Here is a 26,392-nt window from a genome sequence, read left to right on the forward strand (position 1 = left end):
GTGAAATTCAGAGACATCCATTGCACACTAGTGAAATCAGCCTAGGAGAATGACCACTGGCTCGTGGTCAGGTGGAATTGTCTGGGATGCTCCCATTTATCAAGTGAAGTTATCTAGTTAAACACCACTTCTCCTGCCTTTCCTTATCAATAGACTTGGTCGACTTGGCTATTGCCAGGGAGCAAGTATTTTCCTAATCCTTTCCCAGTTCAACAGCAACCATTGCTTTTGTGGCCAAACCAGCTTCCTGGAAGAGAGCTGGTCTATTCCCTTGGCCACTTTTAGAAGTGTCTGCTGGGTTATGTTGGTTTTGGGCAATGCTTTTGATGCACTGATACTTCTAGAAATGCTAATCCCTCACAAAAACACAGGCACCTTTTGAATGGAGTGGAGCAGCTGCTCTACCAACACTGGGAAATAACAGCAACTAACTGCCTTTATACCAAACCCAGAGCTTTTGCAGTCCTGCCAGTGTTTCACGGACGCTTGCTCAGCCAAGCCTCGGTCCGTGATGTACGAGGCAGACCTGTGTTCCTACACTTTGTTATTCCAAAAGCCTCACCTAAAAGGAGGGGGGAACATCTTCAGAAAATTATCTGTGCTTAATAGAAAGCAAGACATCTGCAAGTGTTCCAGAAATGAGTTGTGCATTATTTAAAAAGGGAAGGTATTACTGCCTGCCTTGGATCTTGCTTTTCTTGCCTATCAGGTTATTTTTTCTTTCCCTGGCATGGCAGGGAGTTCTGAAAATGAAAAATTGATGGCAGGGAACAGCTGAAAACTGGTTTGCATAAGTCACAGTTATTATTCAGATATTACAATGCAAGGCAGTGAGACCCATGAATACTCGCATAGAAGCATTTAAATAGAAAAGCTTAGTACTTCCAAGCCCAAACAATCCCTGCAGCCTGCCAACAAACGAGAATCTTACTGGAATACACATAAATCATCTTGTTTCTGACAAATCCTGAAGAAGCAGGGGGAGGAGGAACAGAATCCCTTGCTAATTCCCCCAAGCTGCTGGTTATTGAAATTAGGCAGCAAGGATAAACTATAGCTGGATCAATAATTATCTGTCTAATATAATCAAGTGCCTCCTATGAGAGTCTGCTGTTAAGCACAACTTCCTGCCAAACCCTTGGACAATGTTTCACACAAGGAACCATCAGGCAGTTCAAATGACGGGAATGCAAACCAGGATGTGTCTTGCTGTGTGGCTGTGCTCCTGGAGAGGGAAGCTCCTTTAAGCCCTTGACCACTGGCTTTGTGCTGCTGTTTCCACTGCTCTTGCTGTTTGCACAATGACAGCATGGTGCTAGGTGCATATAGGAAGAGTCTGATGCACTCCAGGTTATGAATCACCTTGATCCTGCAACAGGCTTTACAGTTGGAGCAGGGCAGGAGTGGGCAATCCCTTCCCAAAGGCTCACTTTTTAGTATGCTTTTCATGCTGCAGCCCTGTTGTTCTGTCCATTCCTGCTCAAAGTGTGTGATTCTCCTGCCACCAACGAACTTGAATGTTTGCTTAGAGGGGCAGATTTGAGGGCCTGCATCTCTACCCCCAGGAGTGAGTGGGTGTTCTGAGGGAGAGCAACTTCGTTCATAGTGAAGATAGAACAGGGAGAGCAGCCGCAGATCCTGAAGCAGAGCCCACTTGAGCAGCACTCCTATCGAAACAAATGCTGTGTGAAATAGAAATAAGCAGGAAACATTTCCTATAGTGAGAAAATGAAGGGCAGAATCCATTTTGCCGTATTCTGCCCACAAAGCCCTGTCACTTGAAGCTACAATATTTACAATTCAGAGAACGGAGCCGCTAAGACTGCAGAAAAAAAGTGATTAGATAGTTGTACAGCTAATTGAAACTCCCAGTGATGAGAATGGAAGCTGAAAAGTGCTCTGTTCATTTTCCCCTTCTCTAAAATGCTTTTAACATTCATCAAGTCGTCTCTTGCATTTTTTTTTTTCTGATTTTGAAGCTTCCTGCCTGAAGTTCCCCATGTGAGAGTTATTTTGACAGACAACCCAGTTACACTGTGAATGAGGCATTTACAAGCAACTTTCTTCTGTTTCCACAGTTCGGCTGTGGAATATTAAAGGCTTGTAGGTGTTACTGATAGTCATATATTGCAGCAATAACGTGTCCTACTGCTATGAACGTCACTGCAGAATTCATCAGCTCCATGAAAAATAGTTCCATGTGCACGAGTGTGTAAGTTCACTGCAGCGCTTGTGCCCTGGCTGTGCTGCTGGCAGCAGGAGACATAGATCACTTCATGACACTGCTGAACGCTTCCCCGCATGCATAGGAAAATGTCTCTCTGAAATGGAATTCACAATTCTGGAGCCTCCCCACCACCCCCGTAGGTACATACGTTCTTGGAGCAATGTAATGCATGTTCTTCTCATAGGCACAGCCTTATCTTTAATATCTTTGTTTAAGACAATCCTTCCTTCCTGCCTGTTCTCAGCTTGGCTCAAAGCCTGCTGCAGGGATGGGTGTGAAATCTCCAGAAGTTTGGGGTTAATACAGGCAGTTCTTATTTGAGAAATTGTAATTTCTTATAAATGAAAGATAATTATGTAATGAACATGGAATCAAAATGGTGTCTGTGATTGAAAAGAAATGAAAATGCTCTTTATTCCAGAGGCAGAAAAATGAACTCGGATATCTGTCTCCAGCAAAACAGCACTTTGGCTGCACAGACACCATGGAAGTAGCCTCGAAACTGTTTGTTGTACTTAGACCTGGTGATTTGTGGTTCTGTTCTTCTGAGAGCTCTTATGCTCAAAATGCTTTATACCGCCAGAGGTCAACTCTGGCTGACTTCTAAGAATATCAGTCAGCAGCAGTAATATGTAAACTGAGAAAGATTTGACCTCTGGGCTGTATTTCCTGATAGGCAGAGGGCATCTTCGGCTCTACCTCAAAGTAGGAATGTGCAAATAATAAGACACGTTAAATTTAAGCCTGACATTCTTTCACTACTGGATCCTTACTGACTTATACTGAAAACCCTCTGCAACCAGAAGTCCCGTTAGCAGTAAAATAACTGAGCTCAGTAGGAATACGTGTGAAGTCAAACACACACATGTATATTTAGAGGGTTGAAGCCCTCCACAAACATCCTACTCGGTGCATGCAGCAGTTGAAGCCATGAATAAAAGATCTCCATTTGGCTCGGCAGTCTATCCAGGCTCGGTTCATTTCTACTTCGAGATTATTACTCACCAAATGTATAGTTTATGGAAATCTAGCTAACTTGCTGTTGTTTTCTGGTAGCTGCATCCTGCTGAGTTATTGCCTGAACCCAAGGTATGCATGTGATTGTAATGGGCTCCTGAGCTGTTAGCTCACCACTGAGTCAATATTTCGCTGGAGCAAAAGCCTACTGCCAAGGAATTTGCAGACCCTGGGAGGCTGTAACTGTTGCTCTATAAATTTCATTCTTAGCACTTTGAACTCGGAGAAAACTCTTCCAGTTGTTGCCAGAACAACATTTCTTGTTATTATAAGTGGGAAGCTGGTTAAAAAATGAGAGCAAGAGAAGCTCCTCTACTGAAGGGAAGCTTCTAAATGTGTTTTCCTGGGTTATCCTCTGTTCTCTCTCTCTTACCCAGCCCCTAAGCCAGGGAAGCAGGACATACTCTTGATGAGAGTGCAGAACCAGTGAATAAAACACTTGGTTTTGACCCCAGCTCTGCCTTCAGACTCCCACTTCTCAGTGACCCCTGAGTCAGTCCCACTCAAAGTTACTCACTATTTTTCCAAGCCTCAGTTTCCTGATTTCCTGATCAGAATCCTGGTTCTATGAGCCAGTGTCCACCAACTGGGGTGGCTGATGTAGCTGCCTCGCTGAGGATTTATGCACCGCCACTATTTAACAGTCATTCAGCACTCTGAATTGGAAGGGGTTAGAGGAAGTCAGTTTGCTCTTTGTTTTGCCTTGTACTTCCGGGAAGGAGCTGGAGCTCCACAGTGGAGCTGCTCGGCAGTGAAGCACAGACCCTGCACCCCTCCTTGCTGGTGGGATTCTCCCACTGTGAGGCTGTTGCTTGTAGTGCTCCAAAGAGACGTTACACCCATCGCACAGGATCACATGCAGAGGTTTTGTCACGGAGCAAAGACTGAGTAAGGAGACTGAGCAATCCTTGTGCTCTGTCGTCTTAATTTAGGAGCACGGGCAACATTTAGACAATGAGCCTGTGTGTAGCTTTACAGGTGTCTGCTGATGGCAGCATCATGGCTGGAGAGTCTCTAACTTCCCACCTACACACTTACGTTCAACCATGGGCTTGACTTTTCCAGGTTTGGTTGGCAGAGTTCTTCTTGTAGAGGATGTAACATCTCCCGTGGCATAAGTGACATCGTGTGGGGTGAGGGCTTTACAACCCTAAGTAAGGATCAGCCCGTATTTGGCGGCATGGCTAATCCCTTCCCTGTTTCATCACTGATTTTCCAGCTGAGTGACAAAGCCTGCAAGGAACCAACTTCAAAAAAAAAAAAAAGAAACAACAAAAAACCCTGCATGAAACTAAAGGAAATCAAAAGCAAATTATTTTCCAGATTATAGCCCTCCAGAGCTGCTCAGATATTGCCCATTTTTCACAGCAGACAAAAACATTTTCCTGGGGATCAATTTAGCTTCCAGAAGTCTGCTCCTTTCAACCCATAATCCATCATATTTCCCCATTTGCAATCTCTCTGTGTCTGAGTGTTTTAAGTTTCCTATGAATTATTTTATAAAGAGTATAAAGAGGCCTTTTTTCCTGCTGAAATGAGGGAGTTGCCTTTCTGCCCTATCAGGTCAGATACCATTAGACTGTTGTACAAGGGGGCCCTGCCATCCATACCTCCATATTGGCAACTACCTTAGTAGGCTCATCTGTCAAAGAGATCTAGTAATCAATCACTGCAGTGATCAATATGCAGCTTATGCATTCATCATTCCTTTGAGGAGACTATTAGGATGAAGTTGTCAGTGAAACAGGAACAAAGGGAGAAATACACTGAGATGGCTGAGGGGTGTGAATGCGTGTTGGGGCAAGAAAGAGGAGCTTCAAAAGAGGAAATACAGCTCTACTGAAAAATGGAAAGGCTTCTGCACCTAGAGGGAAGGAGAAGTTTGTGACAGATTTATCTGGGTGCCCGGCGATGTGGTGCAGAAGGTGACTCATCTTTCAGGAGGCAGAGTGGTGTAAAAATTCCCGGATCTCTTGATTGGTGTGTCACTATGATTTGTGGCTGCTCTGCCAAGGTAAAATGGGTACCACGGAGGAGCTGGGCACAAGCAAGCCAAGGAGGAAGACATGGGAAAGCTTGCAAATGAATCCATGAGAAGCACGGTGGGGCAGGGAGAGGACTATTTATTTATTGCTCTGAACTTGTGCCTTTATTCCATTTAATCTGAGCCCAGGAGTTATTGCAAACACTGATGATCACTTCTGCTTTGAAAAACACACCAGGGTCCCTCCAGGTCTCAGCAGCACAGGCACTTGGAGGCATTTCTGATGAGCATAAGCTACCTGCCTGGGGCACTCTGACCACAGGTCCCCCGGAGCACACATTAAGTCTGCCTCTGAGACATGTTTGCTTTGCCAGGCAATGCTCTGCACCCACCCTGGCTCCATCTCTGCAGGAGCAGGGCATGTTTTGCACACTGGAGGGGTGTGTGAATTAGTGGTGCCAGTGTCAGTACCTTCCGGCTGTGCTTTCCTGGGAGGTGGGTGGCCACCTTCGACTGGTTCTGTGTCTTCAGGAGTGGGAAATGATGCAAGGAGAAGGGTGTCTCTCACCTGGTGACTGGAAGGATGGATGCTGTGTGTGTCAGTACGCAGCCGCAATTACTGTGATTGCTCTGGTGTTGCCCAGACCTTCATGGATGGTGATGAGAGCATTGGATCAGGTAGATTTGTCTGCTGCAGTCAGAGGAGAAGGGCTGGTGCCCAGCTCTCACCTGGTCCAGTGGAGTCAGGGGAAAGGGTTAATTCTGTTGGCCCTTGGGAACTTGCAGGTTCACTTATGATTATTCCCTTATCTGATGGCAGAGCTGTTATTTGGTCACTGTAATAATTTACATTAATTGGATGTAATGCATAACAAATTTATGAGACTGGGGGCTAGGCTCAGCTTCTGCATGAAACTCATCATTGCGATGTGCTGACCAAGCACAACGGGCTCAGATCTGCTGGTCAGAGGAGGAGGGCGCTGGACGCATTGCCTGGGGACAGAAGAGACTGGAGGGAGATATTTGGCCATTCAGAAACTCATTTCTGATTTCCTTCCTATTCTCCTCCTGTTGTGCTAAGCCGTGGGCACAGCTTGTGCCGTTTGGAGAGAGGGATCTAGTTGTGTTTGCCATCAGTTTTATCCTGTGTGGTTGCAAATTGAACCAAAAGAGGAAGAAACCTGGAGGTTTCTTCAGCTGAGTGAGAAGCCAGAGGTCTGTCAGCTGGAAAACTGCAGGCAAGTGGTGACTGGGAGGTTCTGGTCAGGAGGACTTGGAAACAAAGAGAAAAAGGAAAAGCCTGTGATGTGATCCCAGTGCTAATTGGCTTGACCCCAGTGATTGTGTCTTAAAGTAACACTGGTGACCTCTGACCGCGAGGTTCTTCAACTGTGATCCAATAAAAGTTGCAGGAATGACTTTTGCTTTGCATGTGGCCCCAGGGTATTTGTCTCTTAACTAATTTGTAAGAAACCTGGGAAAACATAGAATCCTTCCATTAACCTTCATATCCTTACTTTACAAGACATGGTTTCCTTCTCAGACCTAATGACCATGCATAAAACCATCAGTCACCTCTAACCTCACAGCTCAGCAGCGAGACACGGGCACAGGCACGGGTTGCTCTGCTGGGAGAGGGCTGTGATGGCTGCTCCAGTGCGTCCACCCTGAGAAACCTCCTCCAGAGGCTCTGAACTGGCTTTCTGTGTGGACAGGGGCTGGCAGAGAAGCATGCCTCTGCTCTGAAGTCCAGCATGCCCCAAGGGGCCAGTGCTGCTGTCTTGGTGGCTGGTCCATTTTGGGTGCTCTCTTTCCCTAGTAATCCCACTCTTTTCCTTCCTGGCATCTCCCTACATTGACTTGACTCCAGACTTGAGCTGCAGTACACTGGGACTGCCAGGAGCAGAATTGGCTCTGTAGTCAGCTCTTTCTGGAGGTGTAGCTCTCAGCATCCCTGTGTTCACACGCAGAGTTTATCTCCCTGTAGTCTCCTCCAGGCACCTTAAGGAGCAAAGTGACTATTTTGTTTGAACTTTGTGCTAAGTGTAAAACAAACTTTTATCCCTCTCTGACCTTGGTGCTCTGATTTCATAGGCTTGGTTTTGTACCTTGCGTTGCTCCTTTGAATGAGCAATTCAGTCAGATTAGGACGCTAGCTGGAAAACAGCAAGCAAAACCTCCAGGTCAAGTGGAAGGATGTATGTATCTTTTAGGGACACTTCTCTATTGCACTGAGAGAAAGAAACGTCATGCTGGCATTTCTGTAGGCAGAAAGCAATGGAGAAACTGCCTTGGCTTTCTCTGAGCTCCGGAGCAGAAGTGTCATGTGCAAAGGCACTGATGTCCCCAGCACGGACAGACTCTGTCCTGGCCACAGAGCGCCTCAGAAACCAAGGAGAGGATGTGGCACTACTTCTGCTCCCAGAGAGTCCAACAAGTGACCAAGAGTCGGAAGTTGGCCTCTCTTGATGGTCTCTTCCAGGGTGCAATGTGTCTTAGTCATTTGTACTAATAATTCATTACAGAATTAAGTGTATTGCATAGGAAGTGCGCCAGTAATGCTTTGCCAGTATATGTACAACACTTTGTTAATTAAAAGTATTAGGCATTGTTGTGAATCAATCAGTTTAATTATGAAGAGGTTGAAGAATCATGCCTAAAAGAACAACTTGTGTCATACACCAAGGTGAATGCCTCGCATGTGATACGTAGTTTTTTTCCTCTAAATAGTAAACCATTACCCATATCCACGTTTCCCTTTCCCGCTGTGCTGTGTGATCACCAAGCTGTTGCCAAGGGGGTGTGAAAGGGAGCAGGCTCTGGTTTTCCCCTGTCTTTAGCCCACCCAAACCCTCTTTGGAGCTGCTTTTCAGAGGCTGCACCCGCTCTGCCTGTTTTCTGTGCGCAGGCTGAAGGCTCAAAGCTTTCGGAGGGTGTTGCCTGTTCCAATGGGTGGCTGTGAGTCTGGGTCTGGGAAGAAAGAGGGTCAGGAACAAACCCCCCCCCCACCTGCACTGTAGTGTGCAGGGCTGCTCCTTCCCTGGCCTTTTCTCTTTTGTCCACTCTCCTTCTAAACTAGTGATCAGGGCCATAGACCTTTCTTATTGGGAATAGTGGGATCTTTTTCACTTGAAGAGGAAAAGATCGATTTGTTCTCTTCATTTAAAAAATGATTCATTCTCCTTTTATTTTCCTCTCATAAATCAGCCCTGGTCCAGGCTCCAGGAGGACAGGCTCGAGAAAGAATAAAATGCTGAAGCTTGGGGATGTAAATAAAAACTGAATCTCAAACAGATCTCAGGAGCCACAGCTTCATGGAACAGGATGGCTGGGGTTCAGGCAGTGACACTTCCCGAGCCGTGCTGTCACACTGCTTTCATGAGCAGGTTCCAGCTGCAGCGGCTCTGCGCTGATCCCATCGGTCACTCTGGGGTGACCCTGCTGTCCCAGGTATGGGACGGAGACAGAGAATGACTCTAAGTGGGAGAGAGCAGCACTGTGGACACCACTGATTTGGTAGGAGCTGTGTGTGCCTGAGCTGCAGGGAAGTGCGGGAGTGGGGAGCTCTACCAGGGCAGGGACAAAACCAGAGGCTGCTGGAGCTGGGAAGGGCAAGTGTCACCCGCAGCGCAGGGCTCTGGCTCCTCCTGCGCTCTTCAGCCCCGCTGGTACCCAGTCGGAGGGCTGGGAGCCCCAGTGACAATCTCCCAGGGCTGCTGGAGGTGTCGAAATCCATTTCCCTTATTTATTTGGGGATTACTCTTTTCTCTCAGGCAGGAGTGGAGCACAGGGGGTTGGAGGAGGCTTAATCCCCGAGACAAGAGGAAACCTTGGGAAAGGTTAATTGCTGGGCTTTGCGTGTTGTGTAGCGTGGCTGCTCACGTTACAGCAGCGATGCCATCTGCTCAGCACCGCCAGGCCCTGCATAATTCACCAGCTTGGCATGTCGGTGTTGGGATGAGGCCTGTGGGCTATTCATGAGGAAGTTACCTTTAGGCAGAGCTCAGGTAACTGGTTACCTGACACCCCAGACTGACTCCTGCTCTCTTGTCCTTTTGCCCTTAGTGTTCCTGCCCCCGGGTTGTGGGAGTTAATGGCCAGGGAGGAGGTGGTGGAGAGGAGCCTGCTGGGTGGTCTGGCTGTACAGGGCATCATCCTGTCCCCAGCAGCCCTGCTCAGGCATCACCTCCTCACTGCAGCAGTGCTTGAGTAGCTGTTTTGGACTGGAATAGCAGGTTTCATGCTATTCCCTGTTCAACCCACCTCCTTAGCCTGGGCATGTAAGCATGGGCACACGCCATGCAAGGACACTTCATTCTAATTCCCCTGTGAAAAGCTCAACCGGTATGGAAATTCCCTCTCGCCACTTTAATGGCCACAAGCTCATGCAGGACTCGCTGCCAGGGGTGTGCTTTAGGGCTTCTCCATGCCCAGGCCTTATGTGGGGTAAGTAATTTCCATGAGGGTTTTTAACTTGATATGAAGTTGGCCTCCCCTGCGAGCCACCCTTCTCATCTCCGCTGTGTAACCTGAGTTCTTGCCCCTGGTTTAATAGCTACCTCTCCATGAATATTTAACCAAGGATCTTAGCAGATGAGCTCCAGCTAACATGTGGCAAACAGATTTCCAGTACAATAGGGTCTGCTAAAATGATGATGCACAAAAGAAACCCTGGAATGAAAGGGAAGGTTCACGTTCTGGAAAGGGAAATGCAGTCTGTACGCAGCAAGCTTCACTTAGCTGAGCAAGAGGAGAAAGAGGAGCACCAGTGGGCCTGGCAGAGCATGAAAGGAGTGTGCTAGTGAGAGGCAAAGATCGAAACAGCTCTGGCAAATAAACTGGGGCTCTTTTGCTTGGCTGAAAGCCTTATTTACATGAGCTTGGAGTGGTTTAATTGATATCCCTGCAAGGCATTGCACCCTGCCCTATGCCAGACCCACATGAGCTTCCACTGCTCCCCCTGGCCCAGGAGCTGTCTCTACCGAGGGAGCAGCCAATGCATAGGGGAAGTGTTTGGGAAAAGGGTGATCCTGCTGCTGTTCATTGCTGCCCTTCATAAACCCACTGATCAGAGACCTCCTGGGCTGAAAGCAGTAGAGATGGACGTACAATGCACAAATTTGTGTAGTCTTTTTCTAGCTCCTTCATACGCGATAACTTACACAGCATCCTCCAGCCATGAGTCCTGCAGTTCATTAATGCTCTGGGGAGGAAAAATCAGCCTGCTGCCTGATCATTTTACTGTTCAGCACTTGATTCTTTTACAGAAAGGAACTGAAAATAATTCTTTTTTTACTCCTTGTCTTGGTTACAATCTTGATTATTTGCAGTCATCTACTGTACACAACCCCTCAATACCCTGTACCCGGGTAAATCTGTGCTTCTGAAGTTCATTAATCATGAAATTGAGGATTAATTTCAGACCCAATGGCCATGCTCGTGCCTGAATTGCTCTCTAGCGCTGTGCTCGGGTGTGGGGCTCAGAGGGCACCGAGAGGTGAAGGCCTCCAGAAGTCTGTGTGCTGCTGAAATATGGGTTATTTCAGCGGGTTTCCCTCGTGAAAAGGATGCGCAGGATTTACAAGGCAGGGCTGATTTGAACTGAAGCAGCCATTTGCACAGAATTGTTTCCTTTTCAAGCCCTAAATCCAGACTTTATGGCTTCCCTTGCTCTGTCGTGTGCTCTCCCTCTGCTCCCATTCACACAGCTCGAAGCCAGGGCCAAGGAGAGGTGGCAACAGCCTGCATTCTCAGCCTGGCAAATTGGGGTGCTCCTTCCAATCTGTAATCCCTGTATGTGCTTGTATTGGAATGGGAAATCCACCACCAAAGGCAGGCAGTGAGAGCCTGCCTTGAAGCTTTAAACAGAGCTGGGCTTGGGTCTGTGAATAGACAAACAGCTTCTTGGGATGGGGCTTGGAGCAACCTGGTCTATGTGAAGGTGTCCCTGCCCGGGGCAGAGGGTTGAAACTGGATGATCCTCCAACCCAAACTGTTCTGTGATCCAGCGACTGATGAGATGAAGGCTTGGCCACCTCTTAGTATGCTGAGACAGGAAATCTGGCCCAAAGCCTGGGTTAATTTCCACACTTCTGGGATCAATAAGACCCTCTTTCCTAACACACATCTAGGATTTAAGGTAAATCTGTTATGAGAAGGGGTCAAGAAAACTCTCAGGCTGTGAGGCTTTGGAAAAGGAGCCTCAGCAGTTAGGGCTCTTGCTCCAAAAGAGGGAGCAGGGTCTGCTGAGCCCCACCTCCTCCGAGTCCTCTCCCAGGACCTCCTTGCTCCTTGGTCTCCCCAGGGCTAGGGCTCCTGAGGGGCAATCTGGGCTCCTGTGCGCTGCAGAGCCTGGGGTGCTGCTGGAGGTGACCCCGAGGGATGCAGGCTGCTCCCTGAGCAGCTCCTCGCTTTGTGTGAAGCTCTGCGATTTATTGGTGTTAGGTCAATGTACTATTGCTGTGCGTATTAATAATATCTCACTACATTTGTTCTTAAGAGTGGTATCATGTTGAGGCAATAAGGATTAATGGCACCTCAGTAATATTTACATATTTACATTATTAAAAGGCAATGCATCTTTTGGACAGCCTCTTGCGTGGTCTAGAATTGCAGATGCTGCTCCTAACCTCACCACAGCCTTCACCCAGTGGTACCTGTCCTGCAGCCATCCATCCTGGGTGGCCAGCAGGTTTAGTCCCAGTCAGGAGACACGGGCACCCGCTGGGCAGAGCCTCTGGCTCACAACACCCACCTCCTGCTGAGCCCACCCATACCCCTCATGTCTCCCTCCTACTCCATGGTCCCAGGGAAGCCCTCAGCTCTCCTAAGTATCTGAGCAAAGGGTGCCCAAACCATCCACCCCCTCAGCGGTGGGGAGATGGTGCTTCCCTCCCTGCCATGTCTGAGGATGATGGACAAGGGAGCAAAGGTTTCTCCCTCACCAGCAGCCCACATCATTTTCCCAGGGAAAGGCTCTGCAACTCAGCTGGAGCCTCCCAGTCACCTCTACAGCCCTAAACTTAATTAAAGATGCCAGCTTCTAATTAAACTACTTAATTAAGTGCCACGTTGTCAGTAGGTAAAGATGGAACAGACTTAATTAGTTAACACAATGACATAGAAGGAAAAACCCACTTTAAAAGCGTGACACCTCCTGGGTAGGCAGGAGCCCACCCAGCCTTGTCCTGTGCCCTCCCAAGCTGCCAGCAGCCCAGCCAGGATTTGCAGGAGCATCCCAATGTGAGTGAAGCCTTTTGGAGCTATTTTGAGCTCCTGCAGAAAGGAGACATCGAAAATTTCCAATATCCACACTGTGCCAGCCCTGCCCGGGACACTCCAAGCAGGATCAGCACCCATCTCACCAGCTCTCTGCCCTCCCAAGTCACCCCCAAGATAGAGATCATTAACCCCAGAGCATGCGGCTGGCACCCTGGCCCTGCTGAATCAATGAGCAGACTCCAGCTACCTCCCAAGGTCAGGTCTTTGCCTTCCCAGACTCTCAGAGGCTGCTTGGTGGGTGCTCTCCATGCCTCAGGGCCTGGCAGAGCCCCACTCCTCTTCACCCACCACCTACTTTGTCCTGTTTCCCTCTACCTTTTAAGACTTCTCTGGCTAAAGCTCCTGTGTGACGGGGTGATGTAACCTCAGTGACTCCCCAGGCTGGCATTCCATGGGTAGGATTAATGGCAATGTCCTGTCAATAAATCCATAAAGACCCCAAACCCGGTGATGAACACGCAGAAGGTAAAGGCAGTGGTTAATATCTTCAAAACAGGCCCCAGAGCCTTCTGAGTGCAGGGAAGAGGAAAGTACCAGTGACCCTTGTTAATCTTTTTATTGGCTCCAGCAGCTATTGGCACCTTTTGCTGGCCAGAAATTTGCAAGTCTTTGGGGAGCAATGATTTCACAGTCGGGGGTTCTCTGAGAGAGAAAAAAATTCCCTTTGCTCCTAAAATGAGACCATTCTTCCAAATGAAAATTGACATTTTGGTTTGAACTTCATGACCTCCAGTAATCACACTAATGGTCTTTGCTGGCTGGGAGGGAGCTGACTGTGGCCAGGACTGATGGGACCTGTATGGATCGCTGGAAATGGGCCGGGAGATGAGGACAGCAGAGGCTGCTAACAGTGAGCTCTAACTGACCAAGGCACTGCAGGCCTTTCAGCTGCATCAGGTTTGATCACAGGTATTGGCAAAGGCATCGGGAAAGCAGTTACTGAGTGCTCTGAGCCATCCATCCACACGGCCGTTTGTCCATCCATCCCTGCTGAGCTGTGAAAGGCACTGAGCACCCACAGCCCATGTGGTTAGTGGACATGGTGTCAGGAGCAGGGCTGGCTGGGGCAGCGCTTGATGCGCACTCTCTGGAGAGCAGACCATGGCTCCCAGCCTTCCTTGGACACTGTCAGTGTGTCTTAAGGCCCAGCAATGCTGCATGAGGCTGCAGAGGGGCTCCTGCCAGCCCCTAGGGCCCGAGTCTGGCTCTCGTGGTGATGGGAGGAGCAGGACAAGGATACTGGTTCCCAGCACTGTGGTATTGCAAAGCAGCGTCAGCAGGGCACAAGCAGACCTGGAGGTGACAAATACAGCCTTGCGTTAACTTCCCTATGCTCCTTTTCATGGGTGCAGAGGACCTGGAAGACCTCCTGATTGAGGTGTCACAGGGCAGGGCAGGAAAAGTGATGCTATTGCTGCTAAAAAGAGGGGAAATAGTTTGGGAGCCAGGCAGGAGGGAGGATGACAGTGGCCACCCAGTGCAGCAAATCCAGCAAAGGTGGCCTGGGGACCGGGGCACTTGCAGCCAAGAGGAAAGTTTGTCCTTCCTCCTGTTCGCACCAACCCCCCTGTCTGAAGTGTCTGTCCATCAATCTGCCTAACACAAAGGACTGGGGTTTAAGTAGGATCGAGCAAATTTAAATGAAGTTGCTGGTGTCCAGAGGTGTCACCCAGTGAGCCTCGAGCCGGCTGCTCCGGAGCTCCTGATGGATGGATGCATCCTCATGGCAGCTCACAGGACCCAGCACTGAGGCAGCTCTGCTTCTTCAGCGTGGCTGAAACTCCTGGAAATGTTGAGTTCTGGCATCAGATAAAAATGCCTGAAGCACTCAGATGGGAATCCCCACCACACATTCTTGTTACCCACCTGCAGCGTGGTGGCCAGGGTCAGGAATTGGCTGGAACTAAGAATGCAAGAGGGTCCTTTTATTCTATTTTATTTTTTAATACCTCAGTAAGTTAATATTCTGTGTTATTTTAAGCTATTTTCTCTATACATCTGCCACCCAAGCCCGTGCAGATGTTTTAGGATTCTTTAATCCTGACAAAGGACTTAACGTTAAGGAAAAAGGGGTTACATAAAGATCCTTATCTCCTTAAGAATAAAGCATGTTTTGGGCATATTGTGTACAAAACAAGACTAAAATAGAGGCAGAACATTCTGGGGCCACTTACCAGACGTCCAGGTTGGAGGAGGTGGCTCTGGTTTGCCTGTCGTTCTCCTGCCTGTGTCCTGGACTGGTGCTGTTGCCCTATGGGATCCCCCTCCTCATCCCGCACTCATCCACTGCTGGGGGACAAGTGGGGCATGGCTTTGTAAAGAGGCAAAAGTGCCACCTCTGGCATGCACTGGAGAATTATTGAGCTGTTACAACTGCCCCCTAACAGCATCATCATGGATTAGGCAGCAGGAGTTTTGTTTGGGAGAGGACTTTTCCCAGGACAGTACTAGCTCAGGCTGATGCCCATTCCGAGGGGTCACTCCTGGCCTGGAGCTGCTGGAGATTCCAGGCTCACAAACACTGTTTCATCCCAGACAATCGACAAAGTTCTCCTGCTTCCCTGACTCCAGTGATTGATCCAGCCCACGTAAATTACAAAAAGGAGTTGCAATCCTCTAGGGTCTGAGGCAGAATATCACAAGAGCACGAGCCCATGCTGCTTTAATTAAAACTTAGTTTAATTAAAAACCTTGAGAGCTTTATTAGACTCAGTAATTGATTTAATTTTCTTGTGGAATTCTATTACAAAACACTTCCAGCATGTTGGCTTTGGGATCCTGGCTCCAGGACCATCCTCTTCTCTGAATTGTACTTTTACCCTCTCCAAAGGGGCAAAACACAAGCCAAGCCCCTGAGCCCCACCAGTATTTCCAGTGGGGTCTGAGGCTGAAACAAGCAGCAGCCTCAAAGCTTTCACCCTGTAAAACAAAGTCGCTCCCCATCTCCCAGGGCAGCCAAACTGGTCTCCTTCAGCAAGGAGCTGCAGGGACCCCTTCCACTGGAGCAGCTTGCTCCAAGCCCCTGTGTCCAACCTGGCCTTGAGCACTGCCAGGGATGGGGCAGCCACAGCTTCTCTGGGCACCCTGTGCCAGCGCCTCAGCACCCTCAGCCCAGGCTGTAGTTCTGCGGCAGGAAGGACTGGTGAGGGTGCGATGCTGGAGTTGAACCCTTTCTGGCCAGGACAGGGGGATAACTGTAAAATGAGAACAATAAAAAAACCCACCACACAAGGATTGTCTGATCTATATTTATTTCATAACATCCAGAATTAATAGGATACAGGAGTTAAAGCAACCATGGCAACTGAATGCAGAAAGGGCTGTCCTAGTAAATAAATGAATTCATAAATAACTCACAAGTGCTGATACAAAAAGTCATGGGAATCTAATGCAATGCTAATGCAATTCCAGCCTTCCCTTTTTTACATGCAGCATTATAATATCAGGTGCGCGTTGCTTTGCTCTGTGCTACAAGTGTCATTCTTAAGATAATAGAACTTGCTAATTGTACCAGGAGCCAGGCTGTGATTGATGAGGGCTTTGGGGTTTTGTCTCCTCCATGTTCTTGCCAGTAAAATGTTGCACCATTGAGTTACAGGCAACAAATCCAGGCAAGTTGGGGAGAAAGGAGTGGGACTGACACCGCAAGCAGGGACCTGTAGGGTACCCACACCTGAAACATGGCCCTTCAGTGGAGTTTAGGGCTGGGTTTTTTGGAAGCGATGTTCTCACTTTCCTGTGCTTCCTGCAGTAACAAAGTGACATTCCTTATTGAAGGAGGTGTAACTTGGCCATGGAGATCCACATTCCCCCGTTCAGAGGTAATTAGGAGAGGGGTAGTGCTCTACCTACAGCAAAATCAGCTTTATCTTATTGCAACCCGGTTTGAAAAGGCACTGCTATTAAATGTTGAAATAGTTGGGGATAGTTTTGTTTTATAAATCCTTTGTTCCTTTCTTCTTGATCATTTTTATTGATGTGGATGTTGCTGGAAAGTCATTTTCTTGGCGCTACACAGCCTAAGCACAAGCAGTGTCAAACACACTTTTGAAATGTATTGAGCACCAGAAGTTTCTGTCAGCAAAGCATTTTTCGAAACTGATGATTCCCCTGCTAAAACAAGGGGAAAATTGGCTTAGTAAAAGAGACCGGGGCAGCTCTGCCCCACAGGAATGAGAGGGTTTGTTTTATTCCCCTGGCACCAGCCATAGAGAGGGTTCAGGGGTCTGCAGACAGCTCTGTGGGGTCCCACTGCGGGTCCTTCCCTTGTGCACATCACTCCCACCTGGCATCTTTAGGGCATCGTGACAGGAGGGCACTCAGTACCTGCCTGCTCCCCTCGTCTCTCCCACAGAGAGCTCTGTAAAGCTTCCGAGAAGAGACTTCGCTCTGAACCCAAAGCTTTGAACTCATTGGAGTCGCTTTCCCCTCCCTCCCCGCATCCTTCTCTGCTGCCTGCGCTCCAGCAGCATCCCTGGGGCAGGAGCACCGCCACGCGGGGCGCGGCCGCACGCACAGTCCGCGATGGCTGCGGGACCCGCGGGTGGCTCAGTGCGGGGCTCGGGGCTGCTCCTCGCGGTGCGGGACCTGCTGCGCTGCGGGGTCGGGTGCCCCGAGGGCTGGAGCAGCTCTGCTCTGGAGCCAGGCTGAGAGAGCTGGGCTGGGGCAGCCTGGAGAAGAGAAGGCTCCTGAAGGGGAGACCTTAGAGCAGCTCCAGTGCCTAAAGGGGCTCCAGGAAACCTGGAGAGGGGCTTTGGGCAAGGGGAATGGCTTTAACCTGCCAGAGGGGAGACTGAGATGAGCTCTTAGGCAGAAGCTCTTCCCTGGGAGGGTGCTGAGGCGCTGGCACAGGGTGCCCAGAGAAGCTGTGGCTGCTCCATCCCTGGCAGTGTTCAAGGCCAGGTTGGACACAGGGGCTTGCAGCATCCTGCTCCAGTGGAAGGTGTCCCTGCCCGTGGCAGGGGGTGGAGCTGGATGAGCTTTAAGGTCCCTTCCAACTTAAACCATTCCATGATTCTATGATTCAGCATGGGAATCACCTGCTCTTCCTGGCTGCTTTAAAAAGAAGAAGGAACTCTTACAGTAATTTACCTTAAAAGATCATGGAGCTATTTTGTGCACCCCAACTCAAAGCACTGGGGATTCTTGGCGCAGTGAACCCCTAGTGCTGATCTGATGCCATCACAGCTAATCCCGGCGAGTGCAGGGCTTGGCCACTGACGGATGCAGGCAAACTGCTCTCCAATGATCCCAGAAAAATGAATGTTGTCTCTAAATTTGACATTTAGCCAATGCCCAGAGTAGATGGCTTCATCGATTCACAGTGGAGGGACAGAGACAGGGACAGGGGGAGCTCAGGAACACACACCTTAGCCGAGAGTAGGTTTGTCTCTGCTCTCTCCTGTCACTCTCCATCTTTCCCAAGCATCTTCCCTTCCCTTGCATGCAGGGGTTGGATAACTGGGACTTATGTGTTGGAAAAGGGATAGAAGGAGTAAAATTCAAGTCTGCCTGGGTATCTTGGTGTTGGTGGTTTTTTCCCCAGGGAATTGTTGGGGATGATGGCGTGAGATGGGGTCTGTGTTTTCTCACTGCAGAGCTCAAGATGAGCCTTCCTGCTTTGCCCAGCACAGGGCTTTGTGGCAGTTATCAGCCTTCAACTGCTGCTGTTTCCCTGCAGAGCCACGGTGTGCTCCTGTCGCATGAGAGGCTGCTCAAACTCCCTGCCCCAAAGTGCTGGTGTGGTGTTGAGCACCCTCATGGGCTGCTAAAGTACCTCTGGAAACAGAGACAGGGGCACTGGAAATGCTGGAGATGAGACATATCCCAGCCCTGCTGCTGCCCAGGGGCAGCAAGACCAGCACAGACCTGGTGGATCTACACAATGAGTTTAAAAGGACCCATCTGCTACTACCATGATAGGTTTGAGACATGTTATTGATGAATGGGAAAACAGGAAACTGAGGTTCCCAGAGAAAAGGTGTTACTGAAATATCACCTTGGCAAAGCCTGAGGAGCTGGGAGGCTTCCCGGGCCTGCCCACCGAACCTCAGCTCCGCAGGGCAGGCTGGGACTGGGGCTGGTTTAACGCCTCGTGCTTACGTTAGAGCATGGATGAACAGAAGGCAATAACGACACTTCTGCATGAGGTTTTTCTGCATAATCAGCAGTTTCTGACATCAGGCAGATCGGGGGTAGCCAACATGATGCAGCAACAAGCGTTGGCAGGAGGCCTGTCCCTGGCAAAGTGTCCAATTCTATTTTCATTTGTTTTAGAGACAGTTTCTCACTCACCATATGTGTGCAGCTGGCTCCTGCACCAGCCCTGCAGGTCAGCAGGAATCTTTCCTTGACTCCAGCATCGCTAAAATAACAACCTTCTGTTCTCCAGAGGCGGGAGGAATGGCTGGGAGTGAGGCTCTGTCCTGTGCTATGGTACCAGTGCAGGTGAGTGTCCCCGCTATAGGATGACACATTTAACCCAACCTGTTGTGGGTTAACTGGGGCTGGTCCTTGTGCCCCATTCCCTGTGGCAGGAGGGAGCAGTTTGCAGGGCAGGGAGGGGCAGGCTTCCCCCAGCTCCCTGGGCACCCCCAGGCTCTTCAGTGAAGCAAATGCTGGCGGCAGCAGAGGGCAGATTATTATGCCAGAGCACACACTGAGGTGTCATGTATATTGAATACATCAAACATTACTGTCTCACCAAGCCTCACACGGACCATTTATTTCTTTAGAAACTGCAGACTGGTCTAGTTTTATATTTCACAAGTCACCTGTAAAATATCTATCTATAAAAGTGTTCCAGGAGCAGGAATTCCTGCAGGGACACGGCAGCCTGCCCTCCTCGTGCTCTGTAGCCTTACCTGCTGAGCTGGGATATCTGGTTGTGCTCAGCACTGCTGCAGTGTGGATTTTAGTTGAGGGTGTGGATGCATATACACCACTCCCTTGGTTTCCAGTGCTACTGAAATCCCAAACAACACCCCAAGCCTCCCCGGGGAGGTGAGAGGACGGGAGGGATAGGGATTCTGAGTGCTGCTCAGGGGATGCCCACGGGTATTGCAGTGCTGCAGAAGTGGGAATTAGTTCCACTTTCTGCTACATAGGTTTTTATTTGATTAGTCTAATCTAGTGTATTATTATTTACCACATGCAAATCTCTCCAAACAGATTAAAGCTGACATTTCAGCTAAGAGGTGAGATCTGGAGAGAAGAAATAAGGAAAAATTATTTCACAAGCTTTTGCACTTCAGATTTGTAGGGAGGATCGATTATGTTTAAAATTTAAAGCCCAGACCTGATCCTAAATCTCCTTTCGGGAAAAGGAAAGAATTAATTCCTTAATTTGTTATATTTCAGCTCCACAGGCTGGTTCAGCAAACCCCAAGGGAGTTTGCCCAGGACACTTTGTTTTGAATGGTGGTTTTGGATACGGCTGGAAGGCAGCAGTGAATGCAAGGCTGAAAAATACCATGTTAACACATTTATTATGTTTAAGACCTTAAGAATTATGGCTCTCTGAATGGCTCTAGCACCACTGAGCAAGGAGTTGTTTCTGGGTCAGTGGAGGAAATTTGTTAGCGAGCTCTCTGGCTGTCCTTTTCAGCACACACAGTTTTATTTACTGATTTCTGCTGGGCACCAAACTGCGCTGAGTGCTCGACGTTTATAAAGCACAACCCCCATTTCAAATGAACGGTGACAAAAATGGCCAGCCAGCCTGTGGGAAGTCTGTTTTGCAGTGAGAGAGAGAAAAAGGGAGAGTTTTGCAGTGCTGACATCAGTCCCACAGCAGCTATAGGGACACGGTTATTTTTTTTGTGAAACAGGTGTGGAAAGGTTAAAGAGCAACTAAGGGTGTGATTTTCAGAGGTGCAGGTATTTGATGGGGTTGAATGCCTTACAGCCTCCTTCACATGGACCTGTAAATGAGAACCTCCCCATAAAACCTTGCTTACGCTTGCAAAATGGAGATGTTTAGCTCTCCACAAGTAATAGTATTGAAAGCTTTTTCCAGATAGGGGTCAGACCCATTTTCTTGTAAGTGCAGATCCATTCAGAGTGCAAAAGGATTGAACGAAAGGACATCTCAATATTACAGGGTTGTTACTCCAGCTCCAGCCTAAATGAGTTGACCCAGGCTAAAGTCTGAGTCGGTGCCAGAAAGCAGGGCTGGAAGTCATAGATCCCTGTGCTCAGAGCAAAAGATCACAGTCACAAAATGAGTTCAAAATGTGGAGAGAATGTCAGTTTGAGTTCCTCGTTCAGCTCAGATGGAAATGAGATTGACTCAAGTCATTCATCCAGAGCAGGTCTAGCAATGACAGGCATTTAAAACCAACACTGGACAAAATTCCCCCCCCAAATGGGAATAAGAAGATGTTTCTATTATAAACCAATGGTAACAACTCAGCTGTTATTTTCTTGCCCTCAGCCTTGAGAGCGTGTCTCACGTCCCCGTCTCAGCACGTGCCTCACCGGCCCCTCATGTGCCGCACCACGGTAATTCATCATTACCCAGGCTCCAAATTATTCTGGTGTTGATTAAATTAGTAAATGCAATCACAATCTGAAGCAAGTTAATTGAGAGAATTTATTTGGCCCTGACAGTTTTATGCATGTTTGATTAAGTATTATAAGGTTTGGTTTTGATTTTGCATAATTTAACTTTAAATCCTGCACTGAGGGGGGGCCATCAACTATTAATGACCAAAACAAACTCTTTCAAGATGCATATATTCATGATTTATTCCTAAACGCAGTATCTTCCCGATTTGTTTTGTTCTGTTGCCAAAGTGACAAATATGTTGAAAGTAATATTTTGAGCTGTTGGCTTCACGCTATAAATCTTCGGAAATGTGTACAATTCATTAAAAGTTTTGTAAGAAGTACAAGTTAGAATTTATAGTGCAACAAGTGACATATAAATGTGTATGTTTGTCTTCGGAGCCTGCCATAAAATACATCAGCTCTAGCTGGGCGCTGTGACTGGGACTAATGGCCGCTCTCTGGGCTGATGATAAGTTTCCCCACAAATCTTCACCGCTGTCACCACAAAACTGTTCAATCAACAGGAATATGAGTTGTGTCTTTAGTAAAATTAGCACAGGGAAGAAATACAGCCCCGAGCGCGGCCGGGTGCTGTGGGCGGGCTCCTTGCATGTGAGCCACCGGCAGGCCTTCAGGACCTTACCTCTGTGAATGTCAAAGCTTTACTTCATGCCTGGCCTGAGGACAGGCTGTTCTTTGTGAAGGTACGTGTGCATTTAAAGGAGGAAAGGGGTCGGAATGTTTCAGGCACCTTGCTTTTTTGTCATGCTGACCTAAGAAACCAAACAGGTCAGTTTTGACATGGATGCTGCTGCATCACACCCTTGCACACGTTTAGGTTGTGGGGCTGCTCACTGGAGCTGCCTGGGTGTTTTTGAAGGACAGGAAAGACCTTTCCTACCCCAAGGGGATCCTGCAGGATGCCAGCACCCCCCCTCTGCGGAATTACAGCATCCCCGTCATTCTCCGACAAAAGCAAAGCTGGAAAGCCAAAATCCTTTCATCATCGTGTTGCTTGGGCTGAAATTCCCAGCCCTGGGCTGTGGCTCCAGTCCCAGGCAATGGCAGAGGGACAAGTGGAACGTGGCTCTCCTGCTTATCTTAGTCACTGAACAGATGTTCCGTTTCAGGCTGTTGAGAAACCACACCAGCTTCGCCTCCCTTCTCCCTCCCAGCAGGCGGTGTGTGGGAGGCACACAACAGCATTTGTTGGCAGCGCAGCAGCACTTGTTACCTTGCCTGTCATCTCCCTTTGATGCACGTCCTGCACCCCAGGCCCTGCATTGTGCGGGCTGGGCAGAACTGCTCTGCAGGCACAGGGACACACCAGCACCGAGCGCGGACAGGGGTGGGCAGCGCCGCGGGTCTCGGCACTGGCAGATGGACCCAGTTATGATTATTTGCTGTTATTCCACACAACAGTGCCTGGACAGCGAGCGGGGCAGGGAGCCAACGAGACACTCCTGTGCTCCTTCCAGGACGGAAGGCCATTCCTAATTCAATTCAACGGAAGGCAGCAGGGAGGACGCTTCTTTTCCTCCTCTTTATTTTGCTTTTCAATATTCCTCCACCTGTCTGTTTCGTAGGAACTTTTTGGCTCCTTCTGCGCCCCCCAGACACCTGGGGCTGTGCGTTTGTCATGTTACCGCCTAAGAGCGTTCGAGCTCCTCCAGCGGGGTGAGCACCACGGGCTCCCCCGGGACGCGGACTCCTCTAACGTGCAGCTGCCCCCGGTGCCGGAGCCGAGCTGGACCCTGCCGGCTCCACACCCCGGCCCGGCCGCCATCAGCCCCGGCGCAGGCCTTGCCCCTCGCACCCAGCCGCGTTACCGGGGCAACGCAGCGCCCTCCCGCTTCCGGCCGGCCTGGGCGGCGCGGCGCGATGACGCCATCGCCGCGCGCCTCCGCGGCCGCTCCCTGACCGTGGCCGCCGCCGCCACCGGCCGGAACCGGCGCGCCGCTGCTGCCCCCCGCACATGCGCATTGCGGCGCTCGCCCGTAGGCCCGGGCCTTCCATCAGCCCGGGCCCGGGGCGCCTGGCCTGGGCGGCCGCCGCACGGCGGGAGGCCATGGGCAGGACGGTGAGTGCGGGGCTGCCAACGGGGAGGACGCGGCGGCGGCGGCGGCCCGGGAATCGCCCTCGCGCTGCCTCAGCCCCCGTCTGCGCTGGGGCCCCCAGCGGGCGGGGCGGGGGGGGCAGCAGCGCGAGGGCGCCTTCCGGGCCTCGCGTGGTCCGCGGGGTGGGGGCGGGCGCGGGGCCTGCGCCCGCCGGTGCCGCTGCGAGGCCCCGGTTTCCGGAGGTGGCTGTCGGCCCGGCCCGGGGGCCGTGGCGGCTGTCGCTGCCCGCCCGCGGGGCTCCGCGTTGTCTGAGCCGAGCTTGCGACCTCGCCGGCCACCGGGAAGTCCGGGCTGCGCTTCCTGCCTCCTGTTCTTCTCCGAAGTCGATGCGGTTTAATTTAGGATCGGGTAGGATGTAGGAGGAGTTGGAATTTCCCCTCCTTCCGGCGCTCCCTGCTTTCTGTTATCAGCACTAACCTTTATTTGTCATTGTCCCCAACCTCCGTGGGCTCCTGGAACACTTGGGTCCCGTGGGACCTGACTGATGGGCCTGTTTGTGACCGTGGAGGCCCTTCCATCATTCCTCCTCCTCCACGAAGTACCCGAGTAACAGCAGACCTGTCTGGAATGTGAGATGGATGAAGGGAAGCGGGGCTGGGTTTCCATAGCTTCCTCCTCATCCACTCCATTTTGAAGGAGAGGAAGTGAAAACTCACCCAAATGAATAATTCTCGGATTTATAACCTCCTGATGAGGCTGTTGTCAATGTGATGCTTTGGGTGACAGCAGCATGGCTGACATGGGTTGCTCGGGCCTTAGAGTTGAAATCCTTTGAGCTGTAGGGTGACATCCAGAAGAGCCTGATGCAGCTTTCCAACCTCACAGCAAGGTGCTTTAAAACAAAAGGGCCCCTAAAAAGATGATCGTGAGGAACTGGGTGTCCAGATCTGTATCTAGGCATTGTGTGCCAAAGTACAGCCTGGGGGGAGCTGCTTTTCCATGTTCTGTTTGGAAGATGCTGGCAGTGGGTGCTCTGCATCGTGTTTCCTACACCCTAGATGGATGTTGATGGCTCTGTGGTAGGAGAAGGGGACTGACAAGAGTATTTTGTGGTTTTCCTGTCTTTATCTGGCATTGAGTACAAGCTGGGTGATTCTCTCTGCCACATCTCAGCAAGCTGTAAGACGTGTTATTGAGTGTGGGATTTCTCTGGGAATCTTTATGGTATTAACAGTTTGTGCTTGGGGAGGGGCCTTGTCATTCTGAGCTTTCTGACACACAAAATGAGCAAATTGAAACTCACTCTCTTGTTTTATCTTTTAGATCAACTCATATGTAGAGTGTTGTGAATCTCTGAAGCACCTTAGCAGTTTGTTTCCCTCTTCCTAGAAGGCCAGGTGTCCCAGGAAAACCTCACTTGTCTTGGCACGAGAATTAAGTGGCCTCAGGACCGGCAGTGGATTCCTGACCTTCTGCTGAGTGGCTGCAGCACCCTTAAAATGTAATATTTCAGAGAGTTTATTGTATTCTGACCATGTCCCTCTGCTCGTGGCTGTCCCAGTGTTGGTACTGGAGCTTGTCTGAAGAGCATGAACCTGCCAAAGGCTTGTTGGTTATTTGGTGGGCAGAGTACATGGGAACAAGCTGCTGCTGTTCCCAACAGTAACTCTCCACAGCTGAGCTGTTCAAGTGCTTCTCTTGGGTTCATCTACTGAAGGTTTTATCAGGATGAAAACTCTTCCAAAGCAGGGCTCAGACATGAAGCCAAGGTATTGAGTTCACCCCCACAAACTGCACCTTAGGGGGGCAGGGTTTGGCTCCTCACACAGGCACAGTGGTGCTGAGTGCTCTGATTTCCCTGTGGCTCTCAGGGACTTGGATTCGGGAGCTGTGTAAGAGTTTGCTGGAAATGTTAACTGCCCTTTGTGGCCTGGAAAAGGGGTTGGAAGGAGGCTGCATCAATAGAAACTGCATGTTCTGAGTCCCGAGTGTGAATTTTAACCTCTCTTGCTAATTTAGTCCTCCAAAAATACCTTTGAAAACAAACACAGAGCAGTATATACAGAGCATGTGAGAAGCATGTTTGGTTGCAGGCTCCAGGCACAAAACTGTGTTGATTTTAAGTAGTGTTGGTTTAGTATCTGACCAAATTACATGTCTTGCAAAATACATTCTTGTAACACACTTCCGAGCTGATGGTATTTCCTTTCTGCAGGCAGGAAATTATGGGCAAGCAGCTCTTAAAATTACAAGGGTGTCTTTGGGAGCTGAGAACAGACCTCAATTTCCTAAATTCCTTAATCATAAGTTAATCCAGGCTCCTTTTTATTCACCCCTGATTCATGCAGAGCCAGCAGGTTGCCTGCTGATTCCTGGCAAAAAGGAGTTGGAACCTGGGGCCACGCAGAGAGCAGAGCTGCAATTTCCATTTGCAGGGAATTTGAGGTAGGAAGCAATGAAGACTTGGGCAGTGGTGCACATTACATCAGAAGAGGGGTTTGCTATCAAAGTGCAGTTTCCTGCCGCCTCATCATTTATTCTGTGATGAGTTTTGTTAGTAGCAAAGTAAAACTTCTTGAAGTCCCTTTCATATTAGTTTTCATTTGAAGTCTAGTAGGATTTCTAGTTCAACAAAGGCAAGATCTGCCCAGCTCTGCAGCCTGGGTGTGCGAGGAGGCCAGGGAAGTCCCTGTTGTTTTCAGCATTATCTGATGAGTGCATTGTCATTGTATAATTCCCGGAATTTGGCACATTGTGAGCCTGGGGTGAAGCAGAGAGCAGCTAAGGGGCTACTGCTCATCACTCACACAACAACAATGGGTGTGTGGAAGGATGTTAAGATTATAAATCCTAAACATTCCAGAAGATCAAGATAATTTCACTTATCTCTGCAGGTCCCAAAGGGAGAAAGAAACTAGTGGATGTCTTTGAAAGGCTGTTTGCCATGGGAGGCAGTGACAGGCAGAGCAAGGGGAGGTACATCCTGCGGAGTGTGAAAAACACGATTGCCTCATTGTTCCTGCAGGACCTGCCATTCTTTTCAGTTTGTTTATTTGGTGAAGCTTTGCCAAGTTTAGAAATGAGCCGAAATCCAAACTCACCGCTGGGGCTGGGCGGTGGAATTCACTTGCAGAAGTACCTGGAAAACTGGTATTCTCCTTTCAAAGAAACATGAATTAATATTACATTATTCCATTAATATTACTACTCGCATGGGTGGACTGCTGCAGCGTGGCTCTTTGGTTAAGAAGGATCTGTGATTTATTCCAGAACAAA

The 26,392-nt window shown here is 49.4% G+C and overlaps 1 protein-coding gene across 7 annotated transcripts in view; it reads left to right on the plus strand.

Moving 5' to 3' along the window:
• TMEM250 (transmembrane protein 250) overlaps nucleotides 1-26,392 on the plus strand; it is a 48,528-nt gene that overhangs the window by 21,267 nt on the left and 869 nt on the right. The window contains exons 1-3 of one of the 7 annotated variants that reach the window (XM_062641051.1): nucleotides 22,961-23,139; nucleotides 24,440-24,617; nucleotides 26,011-26,092. The exons of 1 other annotated variant lie outside the window; for it this stretch is intronic. The gene's annotated coding sequence lies outside the window, so the exon portion shown is untranslated. Of the gene's footprint in view, nucleotides 1-22,960; nucleotides 23,140-24,439; nucleotides 24,618-26,010; nucleotides 26,093-26,112; nucleotides 26,267-26,392 lie in introns of those variants that run through there. 5 more of the 7 variants (XM_062641054.1, XM_062641049.1, XM_062641050.1 and 2 more) reach the window with 5 other exon arrangements.

Source organism: Pezoporus occidentalis, unplaced genomic scaffold (genome assembly GCF_034315485.1).
Source record: "Pezoporus occidentalis ecotype Australia unplaced genomic scaffold, CSIRO_AGI_Poc_V1 ctg68, whole genome shotgun sequence".
Taxonomy (NCBI): Eukaryota; Metazoa; Chordata; class Aves; order Psittaciformes; family Psittacidae; genus Pezoporus; species Pezoporus occidentalis.